Source organism: Vulpes lagopus, chromosome 10 (genome assembly GCF_018345385.1).
Source record: "Vulpes lagopus strain Blue_001 chromosome 10, ASM1834538v1, whole genome shotgun sequence".
Lineage (NCBI taxonomy): Eukaryota > Metazoa > Chordata > Mammalia > Carnivora > Canidae > Vulpes > Vulpes lagopus.
The window spans coordinates 15,062,000-15,078,058 of NC_054833.1; positions in this window are offsets into that span (position 1 = coordinate 15,062,000).

A 16,059-nucleotide genomic window follows, 5' to 3' on the forward strand; every position below is an offset into this window, starting at 1 on the left:
TTTCCACAGAAGAAGAGTCACTATGGATTCGGCATATACTCCAGAAATAGATGTCTCTTGGAAGAGTAGTTGGGATATAGCTTGCGGTTAAAATTTATGTGTTCAGCAAATGTAATTAAAAATGTCATGAGAATATGTTGAAATGAAAGCTAATATTGTCACATGCCATGAAATAAAATTAATAAACTCTTAAGGAGTTAAAAATGTCATGAAAATATGTTGAAATGAAAGCTAATATTGTCACTTGCCATGAAATAAAAATAATAAACTCTTAAGGAGTCTTGAAAAAAAGAAAATCACATGCAAAACAATATTAGGTTAAAAATGAATTATACAAATTTATGACATCATATATAGAAGATTAGAAAGACCACCCCAAAATGTCTGGGTTGTGTGATCATGGGTAGTTTTTGTTTACTTTAAACTTTAACATTGGAGCTTTCATTAATGAAAAACTGTTGCTCTTATAACTTAAAAAGATAATTTTTATAAAAAAATAAAGAATTCTCCTACAGTAGGAATATTACTATGATGGTGGAAACAGTGCTTTGATTAGCTGATACCACATTACCAACGGATAAATAGAAAAGGGTGACACATTAGATTAGTGTATTGGGGGATCCCTGTGGGGCTTAGCAGTTTAGCGCCGCCTTCAGCCCAGGCATGATCCTGGAGACCAGGGATCGAGTCCCATGTAGGGCTCCCTGCATGGAGCCTGCTTCTCCCTCTGCCTGTGTCTCTGTCTCTCTCTCTGTGTGTCTCTCATGAATAAATAAATAAAATCTCTAAAAAAAAAAAGATTAGTGTATTGGACAAGAGCAACACTAAAAAATATCCAGGTTCCCTCTGGGCAAACATTTGTCAGTTCAATATCCAATTATTCCAGTATCTTTCTTTGAAATAATTTTCCTTGTCCATAATGTTTTTCTTTGGTGCCTTCATTGAAAATGAATTGCTTGTATGAGTGTGAGTCTATTTTTCAGTTCTCTATACAAAATAGAGAATCTAATGTGTCACCCTTTTCTATTTATCCGTTGGTAATGTGGTATCAGCTAATCTTTGTCCATCTTTATGCCAGTATCATACTGTCTTGATTGATGTAACTTTGGTAAATTTTAAATTCAGGTAGCATAAATCCTCCAGCCTTTTTCTTCTTTTTCATGCTTAACTGAGTTTTCTAATCCATAAACATGGTATATCTGTCCATTTATTTGGGTTTTCCTGAATTTCCCTCAGCAATGTTTTGGGGTTTTTTAGTGGAGAGGTCTTGCACATTTTTGTTTATTTCTAAGTGTTTTATTTTTCTAATTATTATTAGAAATGGAATTTTAAATTTTATAGCAGAAAATCAATGAAATATAAAAAGAACACATTATTATAGAAGACTAATCATGTATCCTGCAAAATTTTACAATTTGCTTATTATTTCTGTAGTTGCTTATAGATTTCTTAGAATTTTCTACAGAAACACGCATTTGCTCTTTATTTCATTTGCTTGTCTTATTCCACTGACTGGAGCCTCTGTTACAATATTAAGGGAGGGAAATCTTTGCTCTGTGTCCAGTCCAATAGAGAAAACAGTGTCTCACCATTCAATATTATATTAACTGTAACATTTACATAAATATCAAGTGGAGGAAGTTGCTTTCTATTTCTAGTTTACTTAGAGGGGTTTTTTTAAATATCAAGAATGAAGTTTTTAATATGTCAAGTGCTTTTTATGCATCTATTGAGAAGGTTCTATGATTTTGTTCCCTTTACCTGTCATATGGTATCATTGTGGATCTCTTTTCTCCTAGAATTATGTTATCTTTGTATCTAATATATTTTGAACCTCTTTTATTAGGCATATACATGTATGATTATTATGTATTTTTGGAAATTTATCTTCTTATTGTTCTTATCTTTTTGTAATACTCTGCCTTGGCATGTATTATATGTCATGTTAATATAGCTACTTCAGTATTCTTGAGTTTACTGTTTGCATGACTCATCCTTTACTCTCATTTACTTTCAACCAATCTGTGTGTTTATATTTAAAGTTCATCTCTTAAAAAATAAATAAAGTTCATCTCTTGTGAAGAGACTATGTTGGGTCTCACTATTATCTATTCTGAGAATTTCTGACTTCTAGTTGGATTGTTTGGTTCATTCACATTTAATCTAATTATGAATGTGTTGGAATTCAGACCAACCATTTTACTATTGTTTTCTGTTGGTTCCATCTGTTTTGTGTGTGTGTGTGTGTGTGTGTTTGTTTGCTTTTATTTAAGTTTTGTTAGTTAACATACAGTGCAATATTTGTTTCAGTGATTCATCACTTATATACAACACCCAGTGCTTGTCACAGCAAGTTTCTTTATTCTCTGATTCTACTTTCTTAATTTCTCTTAATTCTCTTTTTAGAGAATTGCCCTCTAATGGGTTTTGGTCATTACATCAATTTGCATTGTTTAAAGTGGCCACCCTAGGGGTCACAATACACACTCTTAATTTTTCACAGTCAACTTAGATTTAATATTGGGCCATTTCATATAAAGTATAATGACCTTTTTAAAAATATTGAATTTTAAACTCCTTTTAGTTACCATATGTATTTAATCTACAAATGTTATCAATCCCATAATAAATTGTTATAATTTTTTGCTTTAAACAGTCATGCACATTTCTAAAAATCTGGAAGGAGGAAATCAATCTTATATATTGCTACACATGTACCATTTTTGGTATTTCATTTTCTTCTGAGACTTGAGTGTCCCAGGGTCCCTTTGGAATTAATTCTTTTCCTCTGAAGAATTTCTTTTGCATTTTTTTTGTACTGCAAGTTGGCTGATAAAAGTTCTCTTAGTTTTTGTCTATCGAATAATGTCTTTTTTTTTTTCATTCTTGAAGGTTATTTTCACTGCATTGAGTTGGCTTTTTTTCTTCTTTTTCCATTTTAGAAATGTCATTGCACTATCTTCTTCTGTCCATTTTCTGTGATGAGAAATTATTAATCCAAATCACTCCACTGCAGGCAATAAACTAATCTCTGGTTAATCTGATTTCTTTCAAGAATTTCTTTAATTTGTGGTTTTCAGGTGTTTGACATGTTTAGATGTTTTTTTTTTTTTCTGCTTGGGGTTCACTGGACTTGTTATATGTGTGAATGTATCCTTTTCACCAAATTAAGGGAAATTATCACGATTATTTTTTCAAAAATTTTTCTCTCATGCTGTGACTGTAAGTAAAATATATGTTAAACCTTTCCATAATGCCTTCATAGCCACTGACACTCTTCATTTTTTTCAATCTCTTATTTTTTTTAGCTTAGATATTTTCTATTGATCTGTCTTCAAATTTACTGATCTTCTCATTTCAGTCTGCTGTTAAAGTCACTTTGTGAAATTTTCATTTCAAATACTGTATTTTCCAGGGCACCTGGGTGGCTCAGTGGTTTAGCATCTGCCTTTGGCTCAGGTTGTGATCCCGGGGTCCTGAGATTGAGTCCTGCATCAGGCTCCCAGCATGGCACCTGCTTCTCCCTCTGCCTGTCTCTCTGTCTCTCATGAATAAATTAATAAAATCTTTAAAAAAACAAACAAATACTGTATTTTCCATTTTTGGAATGTATTTTTAGAATTTTCATCTGGTTTTCTTTTGTGATTTCAGTTTTTCTGCTTGGATATTCTGTTTGTTTACTTATGAACATGTTTCCTTTAAACCTTTGAGATGGTTATAGTAGCTGTTTTAAAATCCTTCTCTGCTAATTCTAACATCTGGGTCATCTATGTTCTATCTCCACTTATTTCCTTTGTTTTGAGTATATCACATTTTCCTGTTTCTTCATAAGTCCAGTAATTTTGAATGACTTGAGCGTGTGACTAATACATTGTAGAGACACTGGATTGTGTTATGTCTCTCTGAAGAATATTTTTCATTGTTTGTTTTTTATTTTTAAGCAGGCAGTTAATTTGACTTTGACTCAAACTTGAATTCTCTTTTCCCTGCAGTGGAGCAGCTGGAAACTCAGTTCAGTATATATATACCTCCAAATAGGCATTTAGAGTTTACTCTATGTGTTTGTAGTTCAAAGATCAATCAGAGAGTTGGGCCAAGTTTATATGCAGAACCACCCTCTTCCTGCCCTGTCTGTGGCTTTCACTTCCCAGGATTTCCCTCTTCATTTTTCAGCTGTGTTGTCTCCCCAAATTCTCTCCTATGGCTGTAAGCCTGTGCATTTCTATTACAATTTTAGCCATGCAACAAGCTACAACTAGGGCCTACTCTCAAACAAAAAACTATCTAAAAACAAGAAAATTACCCTGTGCCACTTACTTTTTCTCAATGTAGATATACTTCCAGTTTCTTTTAGTTCCTCTAGAATGCCTTTAGATTATTGTGTTTTATATTTCAAATAGAATTTATAGTTGTTATCTAAGAGTGGGTTGACTTGATAGAAGCTCCTATTCTATTACTGAAAACCTAGTTGCATTAACTTTTCATTCACTGAGAAATCAAAGTTTATTAATTAGTTTCCTCAGTACCTCCATGTAGCAATTGTCTGGTATTTGTGGTAAGTATATTTCCCCCCACTCGGCCCCTGGAAAATATTTTATTTATTCATTGACCGATTTATTGATTTCCTACATTTTATTGAGTATCTCCTATGTTTTTGATATTAGATATATAAAACTGAGCAAAGATATAGTCTCTGCCCTTACGGACCATAGAGTATATTGCTACACTGTGCCTCATAGTAGTTACTAGAACATATGTAATACACTTCCATCATCCAAAACTTCCTTTTTTTAAAAGATTTTATTTATTTATTTGAGAGAGAGACCACAACCAGGGGGAGGGGTGGAGGGAGAGGGAGAAGCAGACTCCCTGCTGAGCAGGGAGCTCAATGTGAGGCTCGATCCCAGGACCCCAGGATCACGACCTGAGCTGAAGGCAGGCACTTAAACAATGGAGCTACCCAGGCCCCTTATCCAAGAACTTCTAATGAACTGTGTTTATGCAGTGGGGGATAAAAATTTTTTTATCACTAAAATATAGAATGGTAAAAAATAAGAATAGAGTCATATACAAAGTATGAAAGCTAAATAGAGGTGATGCTAACTAAATGATATTGCAAAGACCCAAAGAGGAAGGGGTTTTTTAAGCTGAATTTTTAATGAGTAGAAGGATTTGATCAGTCATGTTAAGGAGTATAAACAGCATCCAATAAGTTATGAAGACTTGAAAGAGGTAAGGTAGCTACAAGAAAACTTTTGATTGATACAGGGACCATGGATAGAACACATTTAACATGGAAATAATGAGTTTGGTTAAGGCTATATTGAATTTGAGATGTCTATAGAACATTCAAGGATGTTGGATGTACAGTTATTGAATTTACAGAAAGGCAGTTTGAGTTGCAAACACAGATTTGATGCATAATGTTTTAGGTGGTTGTTAAATTTGTTAGCATGCCTTGAGATGCTCCAGAGAGCATAGAAGGAAAAGTGAAAGGAACTAGCACAATGGGATTATTTAATATTCATCAGAAATTCTGATATTTTTTCATGTGTTTGGAATAAAGAACAATTACAATTGTACTTTGGTATTGGAGACACCTGGATTTGAAATGTTGCTCTACCACTTTTTGAAATGTGTGACCTTGAGCAAGTTACCTAAATTCTCCAAACTCCAGTTGTCTCATCTTTCAAAAAGTATACTAAACTTCAGGGGGTTTTGTGGGGATTAAATGAAAAATAAACAGGAGTGCCTAGTATATGATAAGCCCCAAATAAATGTAATCTACTCTCAGAATCAGCATCATTATCATCTTCTTTAGCCTTCATAATAACCTTATGAAGTGGCTCTCTTGTCATCATATAGCTTAAAGTATTATGACTTATATAAGATTTCAAGTTGACAAGTGGATGATCCATAGCCAGAATCTGAGTGTTTTGATATCTTTCCAGGGTTCCTGTCATAAAACTACTCTGCCATAACTTCTCATAGGAATTAGAAATATTTACTTAGCTAATTATATTCAAAAGTGTATATGTATTTTCTGGCTTTCTTTTTTTCTTTTGGAAGAAAAAGAAGAACAGCTCCAGACATGACTCTGAAGCAATTGCAAAATCAAATTTCAACTCGTGTAGCTTCTCCTTTTGTCATAACAGTTAGTGGTATTATACTAATATCTGTCTGTCAACAAATTTGATTACCCACTGCTTTTAGGCAACTGAAAATAATAAATCTTAGGTGTCAGAACATCAACCAGGAACTACAAAAATGTTCTTCTCCACTAACTTTTGGACAGGTAACCTATATTTACCTTTGAATACTTTGCTAAAACTTAAGGTCTTAATAATATAAATATAGTGGTAGTAATTCATACCACCCACCAATTTCAAAGACTAGATGAATGCTTAAAAGAGCATTAGGGCTTTATAAAGAGTTACAAGAACCTAATGATTTATTAGCATTCCAACTGCTGCCTTTTTCCCCCTTCTCATGTCTTGACAATTCTTATCAAAATGTCCCTTACTGGTGATTCAATAGAAATAATAAGCAGATCTTAGCTTTTAACATTATACATACCCTTTATTGAAAGCTGCAGACTCTTTGTTGCAATGGCATTTTACTTATTTACTTATATGCTAGACATCCTTTGAAACTAGGTACTCAAAAATGAAGAGACATAGTCTCTTTCTTTAATGAGCTCATAGTCTACTGACCATAATCTACAGGGAAATAATTGCAGTAGGTTTTGTAACATAAAATGTTTGAGTTGCATGTGGTGGCTAACCTAGGTCATCTTCAAAGAAAAGGTTAAGTTTCAGTGTGACACTAAGAGTATGTACATTTTTAAAGTTCATTAAATTGAACACTTAAGGTTTGTGTATTTCAACATGTGTAAATTTTACCTAAAACACAGTAAAGAGATGTTGAGTTCCAGTTAGTAGGATTGCTTTCTACAGAGGTATGGGTGGGCAATTCTGAAGAGTCTTTCCATGTATTCTAGGCTTAATAAAAATATATCTCTATATCTATCATATGATATCTATACATACAAATAGATAAATAGATAGAAATATAGCTATGATAATTAAAGAATGAGAACCGAGTTTCTCACCATTTAGAAGGAATTCCATATGGAAATGGGAAAGTGGCAATGTATCTTGTGGTGCTTGACTGCAATAGAAAATATCAGTATAAACTGACAGAAAAATAACTATTGGCATATTTGTCTCTCTATATATGCTTGTGCATATCTATACTAATTATACATAACACATTAAAGATAAATACATACATATACATGCACTCTATGTATACACATATGCATATACACACATACACATGCAAAGATACATATTTTCTGGTGTTCCTCGGCTATAGACCCCAATAGTTAAAACCAGAAATAGACAAGACTGCTTAATTCATCTTGTAACTGAAACTCATTGTATTTCTTTCTTATGGCACTTTCTTGAGGCATTGACAAAGGCATTTTGCAATGATTGGAACATTCCAACCACCAGACCAGAAAAGCCCTGATAACAATGGAATGTCCAGAACATCACATCGGACAAGTCCCCTTTCCTGCCCATGATCATGAGCTGAACATCTACTGTCCTCCATCCATGATTGTGAGCTCTTTGCCTGCTCTCTTGCACATACTCCCCCTGAACACCCATGTGCCCCAAAGAACTCAAAACACAATGTCAATAAAGATAGAATGGATTTAGAAAATCAACAATAGGAGGCATGTGGGTGGTTCAGTCCATTGATTGTTCAACTCTTTTTTTTGTTGTTGTTATTTTTTTTTTTTTTGATTGTTCAACTCTTGATTTCTGCTTGGGTCATGATTTCAGGGTGCTGAGATTGCCCTGTACTGGGCTCCCCACTGAGCATGGAATCTGCTTAAGATCCTCTCTCTCCCTCTGCCCATCTCCCCCACTCCACTCACACATGCATGGGCTCTATCACTTTCTGTCTCTAAAATTAAAAAAAAAAAATCAACAATGGACTCTAAAAGTATAAGTGAAAAAAATTATGAGAATAGTATATTTGCATACCCTCCAAATACATTTCCACATATAATTTATTAATTATAAAGAGGAAAAAAATAGAAACCTGGCAAACACCCCCTTAACCAAGTGATTGTGCTAACATCACCAATGTTAGGACAAACTATCACCATGTGCCTTCCAGCATGGCACACTGGGAATGACACATGACCACTTATGTGACATCTCTGCTAAAGCATCATAAGAAACTATCATAAGACAAACCTCCTTAAAAGAAACTCTATATAAAAACTGGCCTTTATTCTTCAAATATGTCAACATCAAGAAAGACTGAGTAACTCTTCCTGATTAAAGGAAACTAAAGTGGTATGACAACTAAGTGCATGATTAGATCCTGGACCAAACAATAAATAACTAAAAAGATTATTGAGAAGTTTTTAAAAAATTTAAGATATAGACTATGTTGACATATGCTCTGATGTTAAACTTCCTGATTTTGATAAATATACTATTGTTTATGAGGAAAAGCCCTCACAAAAACAATCACCAAAATATTTAGGGTAAAAGATAAAATGACTCCAACCAATTCTCAAATAATTCCTAAGATATATAAATATAGATGTAGATAGATAGATATATATAAACAAAGAAAGGCAGAGAGACAGGGAGGATTATGAAGCAAATATAAGGGGCACCAAGGTGGCTTAGATGGTTAAATATCTGCCTGGGATTGGTCTTGAGATTGAGCTCCACATAAGGCTCCTTGCTTAGCAGGGAGTCTGCTTCTGTCTCTCCCTCTGCCCCTCCCTCCACTTTGTGCTGTCTCTCTCAAATAAATAAATAAAATCTTTTTTTAAAAAAAGCTAATATAAATAATTTATTATTCTGGGTAAAGGTTATATGGGAGCTTCTCCTGTCATTTTTCCAACTTTTATCCACATTTTAAATCATAGTAAAATAAATGATGGTAAGTGCCATTGATTCTTAAGATACAGAAAATATAACTTTGACGGGATGAGCACTGGGTGTTATTCTGTATGTTGGTAAATTGAACACCAATAAAAAATAAATTTATTATATAAAAAAAAGAAAATATAACTTCTACCATAATGACAAGAAAATGCCAGATAATCTGTAAGATTACAACTCTTTTTGAATCCATTAGAGAACCAGGGTTGCAGAATAGCCAAGAAGTTTGACATTTAAAGAAAGATAGGCCCCTCTATGAATGCAAGCATTTTAATCCTGGAGTAAAGCATGAGGGGGAGAGAAATCAGATGCCACACAAGGTATAGAAGAGAGAAGGCAGCCAAAGCATTTGTAGAGCTAACTAAAGTAATGAAAGACTTCGATAGGCATATCCCAAATGTACAGGGAAGCCCACACAGCATGTATGAGAAAAAAGAATCCACCTAGACAAATAATATCAAGCTGCTGGAAACCAAAGATAAAGAGAAAAATTTGAAGACAGTCCAAATAAAATTACAGCAGATTTCTCCTTAGAATCTATACAACCCAGAAGACAATGAAGTGACATATTTAAAGCACCAAAAGAAAAGAAGAAAAATAACTTATCAACCCAGAATTCTGTATCTTTCAAAAATGAAGACAAATATTGTTTTTGAACAAACTAAAGCTTAGAGAATTCATTACCAGTGCACCTGTGCCAAAAAAAATTTTTTTAACTTTTACAGAAGGACTACCATAATATCAGAAACGTAGTTGTACACAAAATAATGAAGATTACAGAAATCCTGAAAAATAAGAATGATTTGATGATGGTTAATTTTATGTGTTAAGCTGACTGAGCCAAAGAATGCCAGATTCAACATTATTTCTGGGTGTGTATATGGAAGGTGTTTCTGGATGAGATTAGCATTTGAGTCAGTGGACTCAGAAGATTGTTGTCCTTCCAGTGGGAGTGGTCAGCATGCAATCTGTTGAGAGCCTGAACAGGACAAAAGGCCAAGGAAGAAGAAATGTGTTCCCCTTTTGCTTCCTGCCTGCATGCTTGTGATGAGACATCAGTCTTCTCCTGCCCTTGAACTGGGAGGCCCACCACTGAGCTCCTGGTTCTCAGGCCTTCAGATTCAGACTGGAATTACACCAAGGGCTTTGCTGGGTATCTTGCTTGCAGATAGCAGATTATGGGACTTCTCAGCATCCATAACCAAGTGACCCAATTCTTCATAATAAATCCTCTTCTCTGCCTCCCTCTCTCTCTCTCCCCACATCCACCGTGACTTACAATAAGGTTATGTCCTAACAAACCCATCACAAATTTAAAGTATCACAAAGTGAAAATGTATTTAATGCTCAAACATCATAGCTCAGCCTAGCCTACCTTAAACATGCTCAGAACAGTTACAGGTGGGCAAAATCATCTAACACAAAGCCTACTTGATAATAAAGTGTTGACCATCTCATGTAGTTTATTGAATACTGTACCAAAAGTGAAAAATGGCATGGTTGTCTGGGTACAGAATGGCTGCCAGTGTATTGCTTGCTTACCCTGGTGAGCAAGTGGCTGACTGGGAGCTGTGGCCACTGCCCAGCATCATTGCGAAAGAGGATCAAACTGCATGTTGCTAATCCGGGAGCAGATCAAAATTCAAAATTCTAAGTATGGCTTCTGTTGAATGCATATCACTTTCAGACCATCATAAGATTGAAAAATCATAAGTCTAACTAACATAAGTAGGGAACTGTATATGTGCACACGTATATGCATGTGTGTGCATATCTATCTACACACACAATATAGATGATTTTTAAAAAAGTTTTTATTTATTTATTCATGAGAGACACAGAGAGAGGCAGCAACATAAGCAGAGTTCTGGAGAAGCAGGTTCCCTGCTAGGAGCCCGATGTGGGACTCAATCCAAGGATGCTGGGATCATGACCTGAGCCAAAGGCAGACTCTCAACCACTGAGCCACCCAGTTCCTTCTCTGGGCTCTCCTTTGTGGGACACCACCTTGGAAGCCCTGAGCCAACATGAAAATAGTCTGGACATGCTGGGGAATACCATGCAAGGGCTACACAGAGACAGAGAGATGTTCAGGATGTTCCCACTTTTCCAGTATTAGCAGCTCAGCCACCAGACACAGAAGGAACAAGGCTTCTCGATGCCACTGCCATCTGAAAGCATCCGACATCAGAACGCCCCCAGCTGTGTTCCTGAATTCCTGGCTCACAGAAACCCATGGCAGATAATAAACCATCAGTGTTTTAAGCCACAGCAATCAGCAACCAAGGCAACAATAGACAGCCCTTAGCACAACGCCTGGCTTGTAGAAAGGGCATCTCCTTTTGCTTTTGTTTTGACATTTTGTAGTTTTAGTGTTCTAATAAGTCGTTAGTAACTGGCATTTCATTCCTAGTTTTCCTCCGTCTCTGTGCACTAGAGGGCACCCCCTCCATGCACCGAGGGCCGCATGCAAGCAGGTGTACTTTTCCAGCCAAGCCTCCAGGAGGAGCCAGCCTCTAATTTTTCACTGTCCCTTGGTAGAAGGTCAACTTGGCAAAAATGGGGGAAAGGCTTCATAACCAGTACGCTAGCATGCATAAGGAAGCTGCGTTCCAGAACACTCTGCAACGCGGTCTAAAAAAACAAGGAAGCTTATTTTGCCATACAACGCTGCCCCCAGACTGGAGGTGCAAACAAAAGACCAGAAAATCCGCCCCCCTCCCCAGCTGTAAATGTAAGCAGAGCAGGCATGTAAGCAAGCAAATGTAAGCAAGCAAATTATATTTGCTTTAATCCCCTAAAAAAAGAAGAGATCTGCAAGGCTATGATTTCCAAACAATGCTGTACCTAATCTCTGCCATACGTAGAACCACAGAGAAGCAGTCCCTCTGCTGCAGTTTACTTCCCATACTGTTTTACTGTCACATTTGTACCACCACTCTAACTTAAAAATTCCCAAATTTCCCCCTTTTATAGCTCTTTGTTTTGTATACGCGGGATTTGAGAGTCTAGTGACTGTGAAAATGGGCCATGATGATGATTGCAGGAAATTTGGGAACAAATCCCTTAAAATGAATTGTCTGAGCCAAATGCATTTTCGGTCTCCCCCTCTTTCCAACATTCAAAGCATACTTTACCCATAATCCCTCCTAGTAACCTGAGAGGGTTGGCAGCCTGCGCTTACCGTGACAGCCTGCCAGTCTCTGTGTTACTCCTGAAGGCTGGCCCCTGCCCCGAGCAGGGTGGCTCGAGCACAGCTGGGCTCCAGTGGAGCCCTGGTCTTGAGAACATAGAAGGTTTTGTGGTCAGCTTATCTGATCAGAGGGTTACACTGTGAGGTCAGGACGCTGCAGCCTGGTGGAGTATAGATAGAGGGGGCTAAGTGGGGGCAGAAAAAAGCGGATTTTTTGAGAGTCTCCTGTAACCTGCCTCCAGCTGACCTTCCATCATGCTGATCAATCCCAAAGAGAACCAAAGGAGAAAGGAATATGGGACCGATGCATCTTGTGCTGGGGATTCAAAGCAAACCAAACACCATGTATGGTAAAGTCAGGAGAATAATGTTGCAACCCGTCATGCGCCCATAAATGATGAGAGTGATGTATGGGTATAATTTATGGCCATGTCTCATCACTCTGTGCTCACAGGATGTATATGGGGTAGGCTCTTCTTTAACACACTAGTAACAGCGAACGTTGTCCTCTTTGCCTTGACCACAAATTGCAGACTGCACAGCCTCAGAGCATCTCCGATCCCTCCCAGTGAGCTCTGGAAATTCCCAGGCAGTTTCATACACACGTTCTTAAGGAGCCTCTTGGCTCCCCAGACCACACTATAGATCCGAACTGTGGTGGTGACACACCCACTACACTCCAGAGGCTGCTTGGCTGGGTGCCCGGGTCACTGATGCTGGCAGCAAAGACTCTGGTCCCTGCTGGGATGGCCCTTCGTGCTCCCCATTGAGGGCTTCTGCTTCATCCTATGTCTTCAGTGGCTGCCAGCACAGTCAGTGGACTCTGCCGAGGAGGTTAGCATTCTGTGTCCCCAGAGCTGTCACCCTCCATGCCTGGACCACTTCTTAGGGCTCATCTTCAAGGGCTCTTTTCATTTCCCTGATGGCCTGATAGATCATCCAGAGGCATGAGCAGCCCCTCCTGCCTCCCAACCCCTCCTGAGATGATGAAAGACCATATCCTGTGGCCCAAATATATGTGCCTCTCTCTGGGATGACTTTCTTCTCATAAACCACTTGCTCCTCAATCTTGAGCCCACCCTGTGGACGTGTCCCAATACAATGAACTCCACAATGGCAAGAGCAATTGGGCACCTAGTCTCTGCACCTGTTTTTTTTTTTTTTTTCAGTAGTTGAATCTAGAATGGGTTAGAGTAGGGTTTAGAATCTTTAAGCAGGCTAGAAGTTTTTCACAGGAGCCTGTTTCTGAGGGATGGAGTCCCTGGATGCAGTTTTCTGGTATGATGGCCTTTCTGGGGTGGAAGAAGGTTCCTGAGATTTGGGAGAGGCAGAGCAGAGGCCCACTTGCAAGGCCAGTCAGTTCGGGTGTCCACCCCTTTCTATAGGAAACTAGCATATTCCACAACCTTCCCCCACCTCCACTCCCTAAGCCATAAATGTTAGAATGTCCTCAGGGGCAGGCCAACCTCATCTCTATCTGGACTTGTACTCAGCAACCCGAGCCATGTCCTTTCCCTGTTATTTTGCAGCGAGGGGTCTTGCAACACTGTTCCATGAGATGTGAAAATTTTTGGCATCACAGCAGGTGCTAGTGAACTGCCTCCGACACTGGCCACCTGGAGGTAAATAGTTTCTCCAAGGGCACTGGTCTCCTCTTCTCCTTGCTGGTCCCCTTCCCTCACATTCTTTTCCTTTTTGCATTACAACCCTAGCCCGATTTTCTTCACTGTGGTTTGGTAAGGCTGGGCCTATGTCTGTCACTTTTCATTAGATCTGCCCACATAGGCCTTTTGAATTCTAGTGGTGTGGGAAGATTGGCTCTGAGTGAGGGAGAGGGGGATTCATTTCGTATTTCCCCTGCTGCTTCTGAGTTCAGATAGGGACAGCCGCAGAAGAGGGGAAAGCTAAACACGGTGGCACTACTACTAGAAGGATCTGTGGTCCATGCTTATAATTATGAGGAGGGATTGGGGGACGTTTGCTAGACCTCATATGTGATGCTGACCAAGTCATGAAGAACTTTATCATAAACACAGAAATTCTGGTAATTCTGTTTGCAACCTGCAAAGCTCTGTTTCATGTTTTATCCCAACAAGGACCATCACCATGTCTTTATATACCAACATGGCACTAAGGGGATAGAACAGGGTGAAGCATTCTATGCACCCCAGCCCCCCTGAATCTCTCTGCTTCCTGCTTAAAGATGCATTTTAATAATCCCCATCCCCAGGGAAGACTCCTTTCTTAGTTGCCTCTTCAGGACACTCAGCAGATAAAATCACCAGGCAGGAATTCTGTGGGGTGGGAGTATTTGGAGATGACGTGGTCAAGAGTCTCTCAAATTATCCTGGGCTGACCATTTTCACATTTCATATGCTTTGTACCACCCTATTTCCAGTTTTACTTCATAATTTATTGGGGGAAAGTCTACGAGGCTCCAATCCCATACCCAAACTGCCTTTCTCTCCCCAAGCATGGGGCGCACTGATGTCTGCACGCCAGTTCCCAGACCAGCATGGGGTTGTTTAAGCAACTATAAACCCCATCCTACGAATCCAGTGTGTAATTCAGGATTTGCTGAGTGAGTGGCAACCCCACCCCATTATATCCTTAAATACCCTTACTGTAAATGTGGCCCAGGATGAGGGGGCACAGAGCTATCTAAAAAGTCCTGCATCCATAGTGCTAGCTGCCCTCCCCGGGTATTTATGATCTGATCACTGCTTATCCTCACACAGGCCTTGCAGTGGGCACTTTCACCATCTTTGGTTTAAAGTGGAGGATGCTGAGGCTGGAGAGAGGTTGCTTAACTTCCGCAGGTGAGCATCAAGCTGGGGCTAGAAGGACAAACATTCTGGAAATTACAGTCTACAGGCTGTGACTCTACCGTGTGACTGACACATGGAATCACATCTCGGTGGCTTTGACACTTTGACATCTGTTCTAGCTTCTCCCTGGCCATCTGTCTAGTTCCAGCTCTCACCAGGCTCCTCTTGGGAGACTGGATTAGCCTCGGGGATGCGGCCCAGGCTTACGTTGCCTGGCCTTTAAAACATTGTTTACCGGATTTTCTTGTTGCAATCTTGCCCTTGTCTGGGGGGACAAGGCCTGACTGCCCTAGGCCGGCCCCTGACGTCATCTGTGAGCCTTCATCCCTCGAGATGCCCTTGGACACAGAAAAGAGCAGTCTCATAGTGTTTCTGGTTTTTTCCTCCTGAAAGCTCCACTGTCAGCAGCCCTGCCTTTGTGTGCACCATCCTCCTGGGCCAGCCTGGGACCAATCCCCAACCCCGCTTTTCTATCATCTTCCTGAGAAATCGCAGCCATGCCTTAGGTTTCCAAAGGTCTGTTTACAGGCATCAGTTGTCCTGGAAGCTTTACTTCCATTAAAATGGAAAGAAGTAAATGGACACAATTAATTCATTAAAGTGGACAGAATCGGTAGGAGTTAGCCTGAAATAAATGAAGAGGGAGACAGAAAGTTTATTCTTGTTTACTTATTAATTTTTTTTTAGTTTATTCTTGTTTAAATGTTTAATTTGCAGAAATGGCAAATGATAGCAGGAAGTTCAGGGCCTGGCAGCTTGTTTGCCGAAGGGCTCGATGCTGGCTATCAACAGTGTGTGCAGGGAGCTTCTGTGAGCACGGCCGCTGCGGGAGCTCTGCGCTCTGCATGGTCTCTTGTTGGGGAGAGTCAGAGGAGATGCGAACCAGGGGCACCAGGAGCGACAGGGGCACCAGGGGCACCAGGGGGCCTGGGCTATTGCAGCCCCATGGTGGCGGCAGTACAACGCAGGTGGTCAGGCTGCTGTCAGCCCAGCCAGCACTGATGTGAGTACACACGCATCACACACCACATCCCATGTACACCTACACACCGTGCACACACCC